The sequence below is a fragment of the Triturus cristatus genome, chromosome 3_2 (assembly GCF_964204655.1).
Source record: "Triturus cristatus chromosome 3_2, aTriCri1.1, whole genome shotgun sequence".
NCBI classification, from domain to species: Eukaryota; Metazoa; Chordata; class Amphibia; order Caudata; family Salamandridae; genus Triturus; species Triturus cristatus.
The window spans coordinates 358,044,903-358,062,774 of NC_140584.1; positions in this window are offsets into that span (position 1 = coordinate 358,044,903).

The window sequence follows — 17,872 nt, forward strand, 5'->3', positions numbered from 1 at the left end:
CGCAATGCACTGCTTATGACCTCACATATTGCATCACTCATGCCATGGTTAGTATGTAATTTGGAATGTAATCAGTAATGTCATCACTGATGTCACTGAACATATCAGGAGTGATGTAATATAGGATGCAATAAGCAGTTCATTGTGGGGATGTGAGTTATAGTTAGCTCAGCTAAATATAACTGCTGAATTTCTCTGGTTTTGTAGGAATTGAATGTCAGACTAACTATAACGTCCCTGTGACCTTGGGTTTTTTTCAGAGAATTTCTAAGGTCTTTTAAATGTTATTTCCTAACTATAACAGCCCTGTAACCTTTGTTTTTTCAGTGAATATATATATATACATATATAAATGCAAATGTATATGTGTATTGAATGGATAAAGGATGCATGAATAATAATGTATTTCTTTCTCCTTGTGTTTCCATATCTTTTGACAGAATTTCGGGGATACTATCGGATTGAAGAATAACCACCTGTACTGTTAAGAGCACAGGAGGCAGAAATCCATTCTCTAACTCGAGTCACCACTTATTGGTTAGTCACAGGAAACATAGTTTATGGGTAATGGGTAATATACCTTCACTCAGAGTCTAAATATATATAACTACACCAAAACAGTAGACCGTACCATGGGTACAAGAACCTGTACCATCGAACACATAGCATCATATGTACTGTTGGCACTCTTTACACTGCAAAAAATGGGTACTATACCCCCACTAGTAGTCTATCACATCAACAGTGACTACATCGTGTGCATGGGTCCATGCACAACATACTCAGGTTAACCTAGTCCAAGATATTTATCACAATGTCACAAATCGATATACTTGAAACAAACCCAAAATTTTGTTAACTGTCTACTGAATCTCTTGTTAAATGTGGCAGTAACATTTAGCAATATTTACAATATTTACAATGAATTAAATTGTGAACCATGATCATTCTGTTGTAACATTAGTTGTATCATGTGAATTATAAAGAAGTACTGCCTTTTTACCTTGTCAATTGATCATGCTGTGTCATGTATACTCTGTTCTCTATTTTACTTCTGGACACAGGAACTGGTCATGTGACCAAGACCCAGAGAGAGGTCGAAATGCGCCTGTGTTTTGCCATTAAACGCTTGAATTAATTTACTGCAGCAATTGGAGTGGCTCTTTCTTCCCCGCTGAAACTTTATGGTGTGGGAATTCCAGTGCCATAAATATATGTGTATATTGAAAATACCATAGGTTTCAGGCACGTTATAGTTAGGAATTAGCATTTAAAAAACCTTAGAAATTCACTGAAAAAACCATAGGTTTCAGGGGCGTTATAGTTAGCTGGACTTTTCACTCGTACAAAACCATTGAAATTCCCCCGTTATAGTTAGTTCAGCTAACTATAACTCGCGCGCCCGCAATGCACTGCTGATGACGTCACATATTACATCACTCATGACATGGTCAGTGACATCACTCATGACATCACTCATGACATCTCAAATGACATCACTGATGACATCACTGATGACATCATCCAGTGAATGTGTGTTTTTCTGAAAATTACATATGTTATATATATGTATATCTCAAGGTCGATGGAAGAATAAATGGGTATGTAAGTGTCTAAATGGATGATTTGTTTTTGAAAAATTGATTGTATAACTGACTGATTAAGTGTATCTTAGTGAATACATGGCTTAGTGAGTAATGTTTAAATATGTAAATATCTGTATCAGTCTCTCACTTTGTGTATAAGTGGCTGCATGGGTTGGTGAGTAGCTACATGAGTGTCTATATAGGTTATTAGTTGGTTTTTTGAGTATCAGTATGAGTGTCTGAGTGTCTCTATGGTTCGGTGGGGGGTATTATATAGTGCATAGGTGCATGTATGAGTGACTCACTGTTTGTATGTGTTGAAGACAGCATGTGTGCAGGACTGTATGGGTGGATGAGTGTGTGCATGGGTGTGTTAGTGAGTGAATGACTGTCTCAATAGTGTCTTTATGAGTAACTACATATGTTTTAAACTAGTATATGTGACTATTGGTGTATATAAGTGAGTATATGTGAGAGTGAGAGATTGGAAGAGTTCCTGTATGAATAAGTATGTGTTTCTATAAGTGATTGTTTAAAAGACTACGTATGTGTAAGTTTCTGAAGAAGTAAGTGTCGTGGTGTGTGTATAACTGTATATGCAAGTAAATGGATGTTTGATTCTTTATTAGCATGAGTGACTATGTGTGAGTAACTCTATGGATGAGTGGCGTTGTGTAGCAGGATGTATAAGTGTATGAGTACATATGATGAGTGAGTACATGTATGAGTGACTGTATAGGACTGTTGGTGAATGAGTGGATGTGTATGTGGATCCTAGAATTAATGAATAGGTTGTTGTAACTGGTATTGATATGTCCATTGTTTTGAAAATGTTAGCTTCTATTTTTGAATGTGTGTAACAAAGGTTATATTAGGGGGAGAGGAGGTCTGCCACTCTATCACAAGGATGATGTCATCAATGATGTCATCAGTGATGTCATTTGAGATGTCATCAGTGATGTCATGAGTGATGTCACTGACCATGTCATGAGTGATGTAATATGTGATGTCATCAGCAGTGCATTGCGGGTGCGCGAGTTATAGTTAGCTGAACTAACTATAACGGGGGAATTTCAATGGTTTTGTACGAGTGAAAAGTCCAGCTAACTATAACGCCCCTGAAACCTATGGTTTTTTGTGAATTTCTAAGGTTTTTAAAATGCTAATTCCTAACTATTACGTGCCTGAAACCTATGGTTTTTTCAGTGAATTTCAAAGGTTTTTTAAATGCTAATTTCTAACTATGCCTACAGAGATAGTACATGTGAAGAAAGAAGAAAAAACGCACAGAAAGAAAAAAAAATGCAGAAAGAAGCAACAGAAGTCCTCAAAGACGAAGAAAAGTGCAGGAAGAAGAATAGCGTGCAGAAAGAACAAACAGAAGAGCAGAAAGAAGCCTCGTTGCAAAATCATCCTGTACCCTCAACTTTTTTAGACGGATACTGGTGGTAACTGAGTCTGACTAGCCAGTCCTAGAGCCAGTGCTGTGTTAAAAGACACTCAGAATACAGTGAAAACACCTACATACACTAGGGAACACAATGCATTGGGGTCCCCCTGTGATTAGCATGACCTCCACTGTAAGCCCCTAGTATATAATAGGGCAGGGGATTAAAACTACCTCTTAAAACGCGCCACAGGGCATGTTTGCACACGTCACCTCAGGCCCCATCCCCTCCCTTCCCCACTGTGTAAACATGCCCTGTGGCCATTTTAAGTTGGGAGATTAAGTCCCCTTGAATCCTGAGGGTCCCTAGGGTCCAACTAGACCACTAGGTACCTCCAGTAAGCGCCACAGAGCTGCGTTGCAGAGAGATGCAAAAAGGGGCACGGCCTAGACCACCTCTCTGCAACGCAGCGCAGTTGCACTTACTGGAAGCACCTGGTGGGCTAGTTGGCCCCCAGGGTCCCTCAGGATTGAAGGGGAATTATTTCCCCAACTTAAAACGTGCCACAGGGCTTGTTTGCACACGTTAACTCAGGCCCCGTCCCCTCCCTTCACTTCTGTGTAAACACGCCCTGTCGCCATTTTTAGTTGGGAGATTAAGTTCATTTGAATCCTGAGGGTCCCTAGGGTCCAACTAGCCCACTAGGTACCTCCAGTAAGCGCCACAGAGCTGTGTTGCAGAGAGGTGTAAAAAGTGGCACGGCCTGGACCACCTCTCTGCAACGCAGAGCAGTGGCGCTTACTGGAAGCACCTGGTGGGCTAATTGGCCCCCAGGGTCCCTCAGGGTTGAAAGGGAATTATTTCTCCAACTTAAAACGCGCCACAGGGCGTGTTTGCACACGTCACCTCAGGCCCCATCCCCTCCCTTCACCACTGTGTAAACGCGCCCTGTGGCCGTTCTCAGTTGAGAGATTAAGTCCCCTTGAATCCTAAGGGTCCCTATGGTCAAACTAGCCCACTAGGTACCTCCAGTAAGCACCACAGAGCTGCGTTGCATAGAGGTGTAAAAAGGGGCAAGGCCTCTGAACACCTGTCTGCAACGCAGCTCCCTGTCTCATACTGGAGATACCTGCTGGGCTAGTTGGCCCTCAGGGGCCCTCAGTATTGAAGGGGAATTAATTCCCCAACTTACAACTGGTCAAGGGCCGCAATGCCGGTCTTTTATTTATTTTATTTTTTTAAGAAGGAGGGCTATGTGGCCCCCCTTCTTTTTCTAATTTATTGGCCCTGGGGACCCCATCCCTCAGGGCCTGCACCCTAATTTTTTTTGTTGAAAAAAATAAATGTGGCCCTCCCAAGGCCTTAATTGGCCCCGGGGACCCCAACCCCCGGGTCATGACCTTTTTTTTATTTAAATTCTTTAGGAGGGGGCTGCGTTGCCCCCCTCCTCAGGCCATTTATGGCTCCGGGGACCCCATCCCCCGGGGCCGGCCTTTGTTTTTTATTATTTAAAAAACATATATTTATAGAAACACCTAGGACATGCTGGACAAACCTTATGTACCTATCACCATGACGATTTGCGTGATATTCATTAAAAGGCGACTATGCATACAATGAATCCACATGGAATGTATTTACACCGCTAGTGAAGCTCTGACGTGTCTGACGCCCTACCGTGCCTAATCCCGCTGGTGGGTACTCGCCAAGTAGACACCCTTTTCGTTTATTTATACAAACATGGGTAGGTATTGACGGGCATATTTAATACACATGCACACCAAGCCATTCAAAGGGGATTCGACAAAAATTCGACCAAACTATACAAGAAACCCCCCTCACGGTTAATATAACACACATCCACCGCCGGATGTGTAATACTTTTTATTTTACTCTCTGGAAAGGAGACAAACCTCACTTGAGAGTCACAGCGTGCTCCTGGCTGAGCCCAATGCTGTGTTACACCCACCAGTGCCCGCCGAGTGCCACACACCTCTGTGTTGTATTCCACCAGCTAGTGTGTATGCTTTGACACTCTCTAGCCCATGTGCACTGTAACACCACTCCGTGAATACGTCATACCACACTTGCCTTCGCACAGGTTATATTGCCCCATCAAACGTGCCTTCCTCGATGCCTTTGTTATAACTCACAGCGCTATGCCATACATATTACAATCTGGGATCCATAGCTTTGTCACAGTGCATATGCAACTATACACTCCCCAGCACATATTTTATATTACAACTTTAGAGACTAGTTAGGTTACACAACACTGCCCTGTGCATATTACACTCCAAGGAGCATATCGCATAGCACGCGCTAGTGACTGTGCTATTTTGCGCTCTCCAATGAATCTGTCATTGCGCACAATGTATTGCATATTATATTTCACGCCCTGGTTCATCTTATCTTGGGGGTGAGTGCTTGCAATGTTCAACACTCCGTCCATCATTTCCTTTGGTTTTTGCTTTGTTCGACATAAGTTGGCAGGGTATGATCAGACGTGAGTCCCTTGGTCACTTTGCCACTTGATTCAAGTAAGCCTGGCTGAAGACGGCTGAAATGCCAGAAACTGGTCCTAGGAAGCTTGTTTCCGGTCCAGGGAAGACATGGCTTGGCAGTTCGGGCTGGACTGTTCCCATGAGGCACAGGGTCAGACTGATTTGCATATGGCCATGTCTGAACTGGGGTGGCAGAGTGGGCTAAAGAACGGTGATGGATTAAACCCAGATCAGTTGATTGGGGGTGAGTGCTTGCAATGTTCAACACTCCGTCCATCATTTCCTTTGGTTTTTGTGCATAGTTTATACCATATACTATATCTGGTTTTCATTTTCAATTGTGCTCTCAGGACTATGTTCTATATAACACTGCGTCCACCTACCCTTTTCACAGGCATTACATATTGCGATGGGGGGTGGAGGGTCAGGGGGGGTTTCTGCCAAGTGAGCCCGGAGTCACAGTCACAAACATCCTCTTCTTCCTGAATAAAAGTGAGATTATGCTGCATACTTGTTCATATTTTAAGTAGTTCGCACAGACACACATTTTAAAAACAATAAAGTTCCTAATACCCACCTTCTCTGAACAGTTAGCTTGCTGCCCCATCCACCTCCTCCCTATCATCTGTTGTCTGAATCCATGGACTAGCCTCCTCCCTCCTGCCATGCATGGTCTGATGTGCTGCCACTGCCCTCCATTTAGCATGATGTACCAGTCCACTCCTCCTGCCCTTCATTGCCCAATTGTATGGCCCATCATTGACCTCCTGCTTAGCCTCTGTGCTTAGCTTGCTGCCCCTATTCTCCTTCCGCCTGCCCTCCGATGTCTTTGTGCATGCCCCTGCTCCATCCTTTTTGGCCACCATGTTCCATGGACCTGCCACTCCTATCTACTCTGAGTGTTCTGTTGAGCTGCTACTCCCCTCCCACCTGCCTAGCATTGTCAGATGACTGTAACCTGTCCCTGCCACCTCCACCCTGGCTGTCCACATGCCATGCCCCTATCCCCTTCCTCCTGTCCTCCATGGTCCATTTTACTGCCACACCCTTCTGCCCTCCCTGGTCTGTTGTGCTGCAACTTCTCCTCCTGCCTGCCCCACGCAGTCTGTTGTGAGGCCGCTTCCCCTGAACTCTCTTGTCTGTGCCCAGGGCCTGACCCTCCCTTCTATCCTCCATGGTCCTTTGTGCATGCCCCTGCACCCTCCTTCTTGCCCATCATATCCATTGTGCTGCCACTAACCCTCCTGCTTGCCATGCATGGTCTTCTGTGCTGCCATGGCCCCTCCCACCCTCCCTGTGTGGTCAGCTAGCTGCCCCTGACCCCCTCCCACCTTCCCTCCATGGTCTGTGTGTATGCCATCATAGTCTCATTGTTGCTCTCCATGGTGTGTCTTGTTTCTAGTGCCCATCCTGCCTGACCTCCATGGTCATCTTGCTGCTCCTGCCCTGCCCCCTTGACCCCAACCCTCTGTTTCCATGTGCAGACCCCTATTCCCTCCCTCCTGGCTTGTCTGTTCCATTGTAATGCTCCTGATCCGTCCCTCCTGCCCTTTATGGTCTGTTATGCTGCAGCTTTCTCTCCTGTCTGTCCATTATGGTCAGCTAGCTACCATTGCCTCTTTCCCCTCTGTTCTCTGTTGTCCATGTGCATGGTCCTGTCCCCTCCCTTTTGCTTTCTATGGATTGTTGTGCTGCACTCCTGTCCTGCATGCCCTGTGTGGTGTATTGTGCTGCTGCAAACCCTGATGCCTGCCCTGTAGGGTCAGTTTGGTGCACCTCTCCATGTCCCTCCTGTCCTCTGTTATCCTAGTCCATGTCCCTACCCCAATTCCTCCTGCCTACCATGATCCAATGTACCATACTTGCGAACATTTTGAACTTGGTAAGAGGGATATTTTGAAAAAAACCTCGGGTATTGATTTTCCCCTTTGAGTTACATTGAAAAAGAGGAGATTGTAGACAGGAGACAGATCAAATAAAGCCCATTTGAGCTTAAAAACATTGGACGTTTCCTGGGTGAAATGGGTCTGTTGGCATGTATGGTTGTACTACCACTGCCTCTTCCTTCTGCCCACAGTGGTCTATTATATCACCACAGCCTCTCTTGCCAGTCCTGTATTGTTGGTTTGTTTGCCCCTGCCCCCCTTTCCACTGCCCTCCATAGTCTGTTGTGCTGCCACTGCCCTTCCTACCTGCCCAGTGTGGTCAAATTGTTGCCTTTGCACTCTCCTACCTGCATTCCATTTTCAGAGTCCGTGCCCCTGGTCTCTGCCTCTCAACAGTATCCCAATGAACAACTAGATTGCTAACATTCTATATTTATTACAAAAGTGTGGAACGCCTGACGTCATCTTGATGTAATCAAAACTGTAATACCTAGAGCATTTTCTTTAGAAATTACATATATGAGAGGGTCTTATTTGCATCAAAATTATGGTTAGTGCTCTAAAAAACTAAAATGAGGACATATTTTCTGAGTTTTCAAATAGCAACAAAGAACTTTTAAATTATTTGTAATCTTTATGTGTTTTTATCCAGTTGACCACTTGATTAAATGTTGCACCTAGGAGAGAGGATGTGGTGTTACTTCCAGAGCTGCAGACTTTGCAACTGGGGAACCAGGTTGGAGTTTCTGCTTCAGCTCAACATTCTGTGATTCTGGTCAAATCACTTAATCTCCCCATGTCTACAACCAAAATGAATTTGATCTTGTGTGATGTGACCAATGCTCATGTAAAGCACTCCAATACCTGACAAGTCTGCACTATATAAAACTGCAAATACACAACAAATAAGTGTTTTGCACACGTCTGTCATTGGGCTACATGTGGGCTACATCTGGGTGATATTTGTGCTGCATTTGGGCTCTTTTGTCTCTGGTGGCCATCTTGGCAGATTTATTTGTTATGAAGTTTCCTAGTTTCCTCATTTACTGCAGTCTCCTAGGTAGGAAATGCTTTCAGTTTTTTACTTTGATTCCATCAAGAAGGTATTCAGGTATGTCACACATTTGCCATAAATTCTGAATTTTAGCACTCTAGTTGCTCATTAGATCACTGTAGTAAAGCTACTGCTCACCACGGAAGTCTGCTGCTGGTATTAAAAGTGCATGTTTCAGTCTGCATATCAGATTTTTTTAATGAAATAGAAGAGGATTTGAGAAGTCACTCAAAATGTGCCCTAATTTTTCTTTCTTCAGCACTAATCATAATTTCTATGGCAAAATGAACCCCCTCATTGTGTTCCTTTTAAATTAAATGTTTTAAGTGTTACCAGTTTATTGCAATCAAGATGGCTTCAGGTGTGCCATACTTTTTTCATAAGTAAGACAGTAAGCGCTCTAGTTGTTCTTAAGAGCACTCTGCGACATTCTGTCATTGGGCTATACTTAGGCTACATCTGGGTGATATTTGGGCTACATTTGGGCTCTTTTGTCTCTGGTGGCCATCTTGGGAGATTTATTTGTTATGAAGTTTCCTAATTTCCTCATTTACTGCAGTCTCCTCAGGAGGAAATACTTTCAGTTTTTTACTTTGGTTCCATCAAGAAGGCATTCAGATGTGTCACACATTTGCCATAAATTCTGAATGTTAGCACTCTAGTTGCTCATTAGATCAGTGTAGTAAAGCTACTGCTCACCAGGGAAGTCTGCTGCTGGTATTCAAAGAGCATGTTTCAGTCTGCATGTCAGAATTTTTTTATGAAATAGAAGAGGATTTGAGAAGTCAAAATGTGCCCTAATTTTTCTTTCTGCAGCACTAATCATAATTTCTATGGCAAAATGAAACCCCTCATTTTGTTCCTTTGTAAATTAAATGTTTTAAGTGTTGCCACTTTATTCCAATCAAGATGGCTTCAGGTGTGCCATACTTTTGTCATAAGTAAGACTGTTAGCGCTCTAGTTGTTCGTTAGAACACTCTGGGACATTCTGTCATTGGGCTATACTTGGGCTACATCTGGGTGATATTTGAGCTACATTTGGGCTCTTTTGTCTCTGGTGGCCATCTTGGGAGATTTATTTGTTATGAAGTTTCCTAATTTCCTCATTTACTGCAGTCTCCTCAGGAGGAAATACTTTCAGTTTTTTACTTTGGTTCCATCAAGAAGGCATTCAGATGTGTCACACATTTGCCATAAATTCTGAATGTTAGCACTCTAGTTGCTCATTAGCTCACTGTAGTAAAGCTACTGCTCACCAGGGAAGTCTGCTGCTGGTATTCAATGTGCATGTTTCAGTCTGCATGTCAGAATTTTTTTATGAAATAGAAGAGGATTTGAGAAGCCAAAATGTGCCCTAATTTTTCTTTCTGCAGCACTAATCATACTTTCTATGGCAAAATGAACCCCCTCATTTTGTTCCTTTGTAAATTAAATGTTTTAAGAGTTACCACTGTATTCCAATCAAGATGGCTTCAGGTGTGCAATACGTTTGTCATAAGTAGGACTGTTAGCGCTCTAGTTGTTCTTTAGAACACTCTGGGAAGCTGCAGTAGAACACAAAGGAATCAACTGACAGTCTCTGCCCTTGTTGGATGTACATGTTTTACTGAGAATGTCAGACTTCATTCTCACATGACTGAGAAAGATAATGTGAATTTACAGAAAATATGCTCTCAGTTTAGCTTATAGATCACATTCCAAACATCTGTGGGAAAAGCATGAGAAAATAGTTTTCTTTCAAACATGATTCATGATTTCACAGCAGAAGGCTTTTTCACATGGTAAAATCACCTTAGAACACACCACAATTCCTAAAATGAGTATGGTACCATCAACAAATAATTTATAATGTAACTAAAGTCTTAAAACCTTCTATTAACTGCAATGCTTTTTAATGAGGTGCTATCATGTATATTGGTCCCAAGATGGCTGCCAACACTTCTTGGATGAAGTACTGACAGCCAATCAGATCTCACGATGAGATGTGTGGTTAGGCTCTGCCCAGATATATCTATCTTTTTAACTCTAATTTTCTTAGGAACTACTGAACGGATTTACACCATTTAAGCAAATGGCACGAGTCTGAACTGAGGACTACCTCTTTGCCAAATTTGGTGTAATTCCGTTGAGCAGTTCGGGCTGTAGCTGCGTCAACAGGTCCAACGGGAAAATGCATGGGGAAAACGCGTTTGGGACCCCCCTTTTTTCTCGGCCCGTGCTTGACGAATCACCGTGAAAATTTCAGGATAGGAGCGGACCGGAGCTGGCCAAAAGTTTGGAAAATTTCGCGAAGATTCGTCAATCGGCGCCAACGTTATTCCAACTACAATGTTGCCAATTTCCAAGGGAAAATAGGTCCTAACTATAACTACCTACTGGCGACTGCCAGTAGGTAATATATATATATATATATATTCACTGAAAAAACCATAGGTTTTACAGACGTGATAGTTAGGAATTAGCATTTAAAAAACCTTTGAAGTTCACTAAAAAAAACATAGGTTTCAGTGACGTTACAGTTAGTTGGACATTTGACTCATATAAAACCAGAGAAATGTGCCCGTTATAGTTAGTTGAGCTAACTATAACTCATGCGCCCACAATGCACTGGTGATGATGTCACATATTACATCATTCATGACATGGTCAGTGACATCACTGATGACATCACTGATGACATCATCCAGTAAATGTGTGGTTCTGTAAAGTTTAAATATCTTTCATATATATATATATGCCAAGGTGTATTGAACAATGAGTGGATTTACAAGTGCCTGAATGGATTATTTAGATGGTGCGTGACTGACTGTATAAGTGAGTGATTGAACGTGTCTTACTGAATGCATGGGTTAGTGACTCAACTGTGTGAAAGTCTTTATTAGTCTCTCAGTTGGTGTATAAGCGGCTACATGGGTTGGTGAGTAGCTACATGAGTGTCCATATGGGTTATTGATTTGTTTTCTGAGTATCTGTAGGAGTGCGTGAGTGTCTGTGAGTGTCTGTGTGGGTGGGAGGGGGGTTGTGACTCTGTACATAGATGTCTGAGTAGGTGATTCACTGGTTGTATGGATTCAAACGTGCATCTGGGAAGGGCTGTATGGGTGAGTTAGTGTGTGTATGGGTGTGTTGGTGAGTAAATGAATGTCTCAGTGGTATATGTGGGAGTAACTACATATGTTTTAAGGCAGTATATGTGAGTGTTGGAGTATATAAATGACTATACGTGAGAGTAAGTTACTTGAAGAGTGGGTGTATAAATTAGTGTCTGCTTGTATCAGTGATTGTATAAGACAGTAAGTATATGTTAATATCTGCATAAACAAGTGATGTGGTGTCTATAAATAACGCAGTTGGTGTGTATAACTGTATACATGAGTAAATGATTATGTGATTGATTCTTTGCATGACTGACTAGGTGTGTGAATAACTCTATGGATGAGTGTATGAGTGCATATTATAGTACAGTATTGATGAGTAACTGCATGTGTAAGTGACTGGATGTGAGTGTAGACCTAGGAAATAGTGGGTGGTATGTAGTATCTGGCTGGAAGGATCACAATTTTAAATAATTGGCTCAATGGAAGAGAGACGGATTGATCAGTAAACATAAACACAATTTTCTTAGTAATGAGCACCCAATCACCCCGACTCTATATTTCATTCCTAAAGTGTATAAGCAAACATCTCCTGTGCCTGGTCGTCCTATTATCTCAGCACAACGTAGCCTTCTTGAAGCCATGTCAAAATACATGGACTTTTTTCTTCATGAATATGTGGAATCTCTTCCATCCTACATTAAGGACACAGGTCACTTTTTGAACAAACTGAGAGAAGTTACCTGGAATGCAGAATATCAGTTTATAGTAATGGACATATGCTCCTTCTACACCAGCATTAATCACCACGATGGGTTAAATAAAGTACAGCAATTTCTATCCACTAGGAGTGTACAATTTAACCAGCACAACAAAATGCTGTTGAAAATGATTGAGATATGTTTACAGAATAATTTCTTTTTATTTAATAAGGAAGTGCACCAACAACTGCGGGGTGTGGCTATGGGGGCATGTTTCTCCCCCAGCTACGCGTGTCTGCACGTTGGCTGGTGGGAGAGATATATCCTCAGCCACACCCATGGGGAACGGTTTGCCAATAATGTTATCAAGTGGTGGCGATTTATAGATGATGTGTGCATATTTTTGGCATGGATCTAACGAGTCTGCAGAGATTTTTGTTCATGAGATCAATGACAACAATTTGAATCTTGAGTTCACTGCTACCATCAGCAAACAAAGGGTCGAATTCCTAGATGTTGAGATATATCTGGGAGACAATGTTATTCACACAAAACATCATAGAAAGGCTACGGTTGGGAATTCAACACTACATGCAAGCAGCTCCCACCCCAGACACCTCATTAAAAGCATCCCCTATGGGGAGTTTTTAAGAATCAAGAGAATATATAGCAATAGTAGTGACTTAATTGAATGGCTGGAAGATTCTGCACAAAGTTTTCAGGCCCGTGGATATAAAATGAGTGATCAACAGACAGCTTTAACTAAAATACACAACACAGAAAGAGATTCTGTCCTGTCTACAAGTACAAGTAAACCAGCAAAAGCGAGAATAAGCAATCCAGAAAATGAGGATAATGTAGTTCGGTTAATAACAACATATAGTTGCCATGAAAAACAAGTTAGAAATATCATAAATAAAAATTGGCCTATATTGAAAACCAACATTACTCTAGCCCCAGTACTAGAAGCATTGCCAGCTATCACTTTTAGAAGGGCACCCTCTATTAGGGATGCTCTGGTAAAAACTAGTTCAGAAGTATGTAACACAGCAAACTGGCTTTCGAACAGGACAGGTTTTTATAAATGTAGCTCCTGTAGGGCATGCAAGTTTGGGATTAATAAACAAGAGTACCTGGATCCATTTGCACATACCCCAAACAAAATCAAGGGGGTATTTACCTGCACAACCGATTATGCGGTATACGTACTGGAATGCACATGCCACCTCCATTACGTAGGTAGTACTAAACTTCGGGTTTTTAATCGCATTTTAAGCGTTCTATGGGCGATTGTGAACTCAGACTCTAGCTATCCGGTTGCTCGCCTTTTTAAACTCGTACACCAACATAACTTAAAAGATCTATGTTATTTTGTAATAGATGCTGTCTCCAGATCAATAAGAGGGGGAACAGGGAAAAAAACTGTGGCAATTAGAAAGTCAGTATATTTTACATTTAGACACAAAGATGCCAAATGGCCTGAACACCGGAGAGGACTTATATAACTTTTTATAAACTAGTTCTTTTTCAATCATTCGGAACTGTATATGAATTTGATATTCACATGAGATTCTGTTTATACCTAGCATCTATTTATTTAAATTATTGTTGCCTATTGCTGCTATACACATGAAAAGAGGTTTTAATGCATCTATTTTAGCTTGACTGATTCTCGAACTGGATTTTAACCTTATTTTTTACCGTGCTTTAGCTGGTCTTACTAGTTTTACTGGTTTTACTGGTTTTTATTCAGTGTCTGTGAGGAATTTTAATCTGGCGATTTTTTGGTTGAGTTTTAAAGGATGCATTGATGATTATTGTTGAATTTGAGATAAACTAAGTATATCGTACCATAAAAGTATTTTGTACCATGATGTCTCTGTGTACACGTATGTATATATGCATATACATGCATTTATACTAGGCCTGGGCTAAATTTCCGTTCCGCTCGCGGAAATTGCGATAATTTGACATTTTCTCGTTCCGCGGATAGCGCGAAAAGGTCAAAATTTCCGCATTCCGCAGCTTAGTGATAATTTGGTTCTTGCTCGCGCTGTAAAATAATACATTCTCGCGCGCGCGCAATCGCCTTACCTGAATCCCCGCGTTCGCCGACAAGTTTTCCCGATCCGGTCGCATTCTCCACGAGATGTTGGATTCTTGGTAGCCATTTGCGCTGTCTCGCGACAGTTCGCGCCCGCAGTAACGTCATGCGTCGCGCGATCACGCCTTTCTTCTCGCGATCATGCACCGCGAGAAGAGTGAAAACAAGATGGCCGCGCCCGCAAGCAACCGCATGGGTAAGTTGGCGAGCCGCGAACACACAGAAAATACCGCGAATGGGCGGGAAAAAAAATTCCGCATGTTCGCGATATTTCCGCGTGTTTGCGGAGATTTTAAACATTTTCGCGATAATTTGCGAAAGTCACTTTCGCAAATTCCGCCCACCCCTAATTTATACACACACATATAATAATTTTTTGTCCCGATATTTGACATGCACAGTGGTTTTTTGAACATTGTAGTAAAGCCAAGTTTATGCATTATTGGGTTTTAGCCAACTGGCTCTACGCATTCAGGCAGACTTATATTATATTTTGCTTTTGCATTTTATATTGACGAAATTAAGTTTGAGAACGTCTGTCCAACCATCTGTGATTTATTTATTATTTAGTAAATGAATTAACTATGATGAAATAGTTGATTAGGTTTTACTTGTATTATCAGTACAGTTGATATAGCACATTTTTCCAAATTTTGTGGCATACATTTTGCACTATGCACTTTAGTTTAACAACAGACATGAACAATTATTATGAACATAATGATGATGTTTTAGGTTAAATCTGAATTCAAAAATGTTAAGGGCACTTGCCCTGTATTTCAAATATGTATTCATTTTACATTTGCAGACTCTTCGATGCAATTGTTTTTTCTGAGAAAGCATACACATGTAAAGATTTTTTCATGAAATAAAACATTGCTTCCATTAGTATTTAGCCTCAATCTTGATGAAATAGCAGTCTGTTGTCTAGCTCCACGAAAGATATGAGAGGAGTTACTTTTAAGGTGTAATTGTATATAAACACCATTGGGTCTCGACATATCATGTGATCAGGACCGGGAAAACCCGGTCGAAACGCGTCATGTTGCTGAGCACACAATAAAGCACTGCATAATTTAAACTGTTGAGTGGTCCGTACCTGATTTTTCCGTTGGAGGAGGACGTCTGCTATCAGGATTGTGGTTGCGATATCTATATATATCTTCACTGAAAAAAACATAGGTTTTACAGACGTTATAGTTAGGAATTAGCATTTAAAAAACCTTTGAAATTCACTAAAAAACCATAGGTTTCAGGGACGTTATAGTTAGTTGGACATTTGACTCATATAAAACCAGGGAAATTTGCCTGTTATGGTTAGTTGAGCTAACTATAACTCGCGCACCCGCAATGCACTGGTGATGACGTCACATATTACATCACTCATGACATGGTCAGTGACATCACTAATGACATCACTGATGACATCTCAAATGACATCACTGATTACATCATCCACGTGATAATCTGATGCACATACTGATGGCCTAATATAAACTTTGATACATGCACTCTAAAATAGGTAACATGTTTGCATACGCTGTCCACAGCACAAGGTAATGTGGTACGGCCCAGGGGCAGTATCATCCATAGATAATGAACACACGTACACAGATAGATAGTGGAAGTGGGTACGGGCATGTGCGCTCGACTCCTCTTTATTACCAGGGTCACATATCCAGTGACGTCTGTGCTGGATGCGTGTGGGGTGAGTGTAAAAGAGCCCTCAGGGGATGGTTGCGGCTAGCATCAACTACAACAGTAATCATTGGATCACACACAGAGATTCAATAATAAAAGGGTCAATAGTTTGTGCTGCAGTAAGGTAGGGACACTAGATTAACCCTGGGCGTAGTTCGCGAAGTAGCACTTCGTGAAGCTACGCAAAGTGCACTTCGCACTACGCGAGCTACGCATAGCACTTAGCGAACTGCATAGTACCTTTTTCACACTGTGCCAGATGTCGTTTTCAATGATTGCACAGTGCGGACAAGCAACCGGCACTGTGCAATCACTGAAAATGGCATCCTGCACAGTGCGAGCTGTAGTTTTCTGCTGCTCGAGTAGATTTTTACTCGAGCGGCAGCTTTCTCAATGTGAACTGGTAGTTTCTCATCGCGAGTGGTCGCGAGCATACGCGCTCACTCGCAATGAGAAACCTGACCTCCTCGCGTTGGGAATCTCGCCGGGAGGTTTATTTTCCATGCTCGCGATCGCCAACTTGATGTTGCTGATCGCGAACAAGGAAAAAGTCTCGCCTGGATGTCAGTTTGCTTGCTCGCGGTCGCCAACTTGACGTTGAGGACCGCGAGCAGCAAAAAATGACCGCAGCACTACGCAACACTACGCTGCGCGTGTTCGCACTGTGCTACGTGCAATTCGCATAGTGCGAAGTAGCGCGAACTTCGCAAACTACGCGAGCGTAGCGTAGTGCTTTGCCCAGGCTTACACTAGATGTGAAATAATACACAAAAGATTCTCCAAAACGCAAGGCCCGCTGGTCCTCGCAGCCCCGACGGCAGTTGGTTAATACACTTGTCCCTCTGTATCACCCGGTCTGGACCTCCGAGCCGATTAACCAGTATCAGGCGGTGTAAGGGAAATGTCCGAGCCTTCGAGCGGCTCCTGCGAAGCGGGGGCCGCGAGGCGTTATCTTCCTTATGGGGGAGGGGTCGGGAAGAGTCCCCCAGCTGCAGGCAATGTCCAAAGCGCAAGGCCCGCTGGTCCTTGCAGTCCCGACAGCAGTTGGTTAATACACTTGTCCCTCTGTATCACCCGGTCTGGACCTCCGAGCCGATTAACCAGTATCAGGCGGTGTAAGGGAAATGTCCGAGCCTTCAAGAGTCCATCAGTTCTAGTGCACTCAGATAGCTACATCAAAAGCATTCAGCATCTGCACAGCCAGCGATGATGCATGCTGCGGGCGGGCCGTACTAGGAGCAATGTCGGTTGCCTACAGGACTGCCTCATCTGCAATAGCGACTCGATCTGAATTGTAAACACTGCTGTCTGCAGTGTATGCCAGAGAGTGGTCAGCAAGGGCCCACAGCCACGTGGCATTGCCTTGAGCTGCCCAGTTTGTCATATGCGAAGCAACAAAAACCATGTGCGGACCCTGCGATGATGCGTATGCGTGGTGCGGACATAGCGCACTGGAGCAATGTCTTTTGCCTACAGGACTGCGTCATCTACAATAGTGACTCGATCTAAATTCTGATCACTGCTGTCTGCAGTGTAAATTAAAAGGCAGTAGTCAGCACAGACATCCATGAATAGTTTTTCTCACTTCCTCTTCACAAAATGCAACAACATAAATTACAAAAAACTCCGCAATAAATAAATCAAAACAATTCGAATTGCGATCTCTGCTGTCCACTGTGTAGACTGTTATTCAGTGTTCTTTTCCACTACCAAGAAGAACTTGGTCATTGTACTAAACCTAAAACTCATCTAAAAAAAATTCTTCAAGCAAGTATACTAAAAGGATATTGTGTATATTTCAATAGATGTTGTAGTTAGTTGCCTACTGGATTCTGTAATTAAACAATCACCA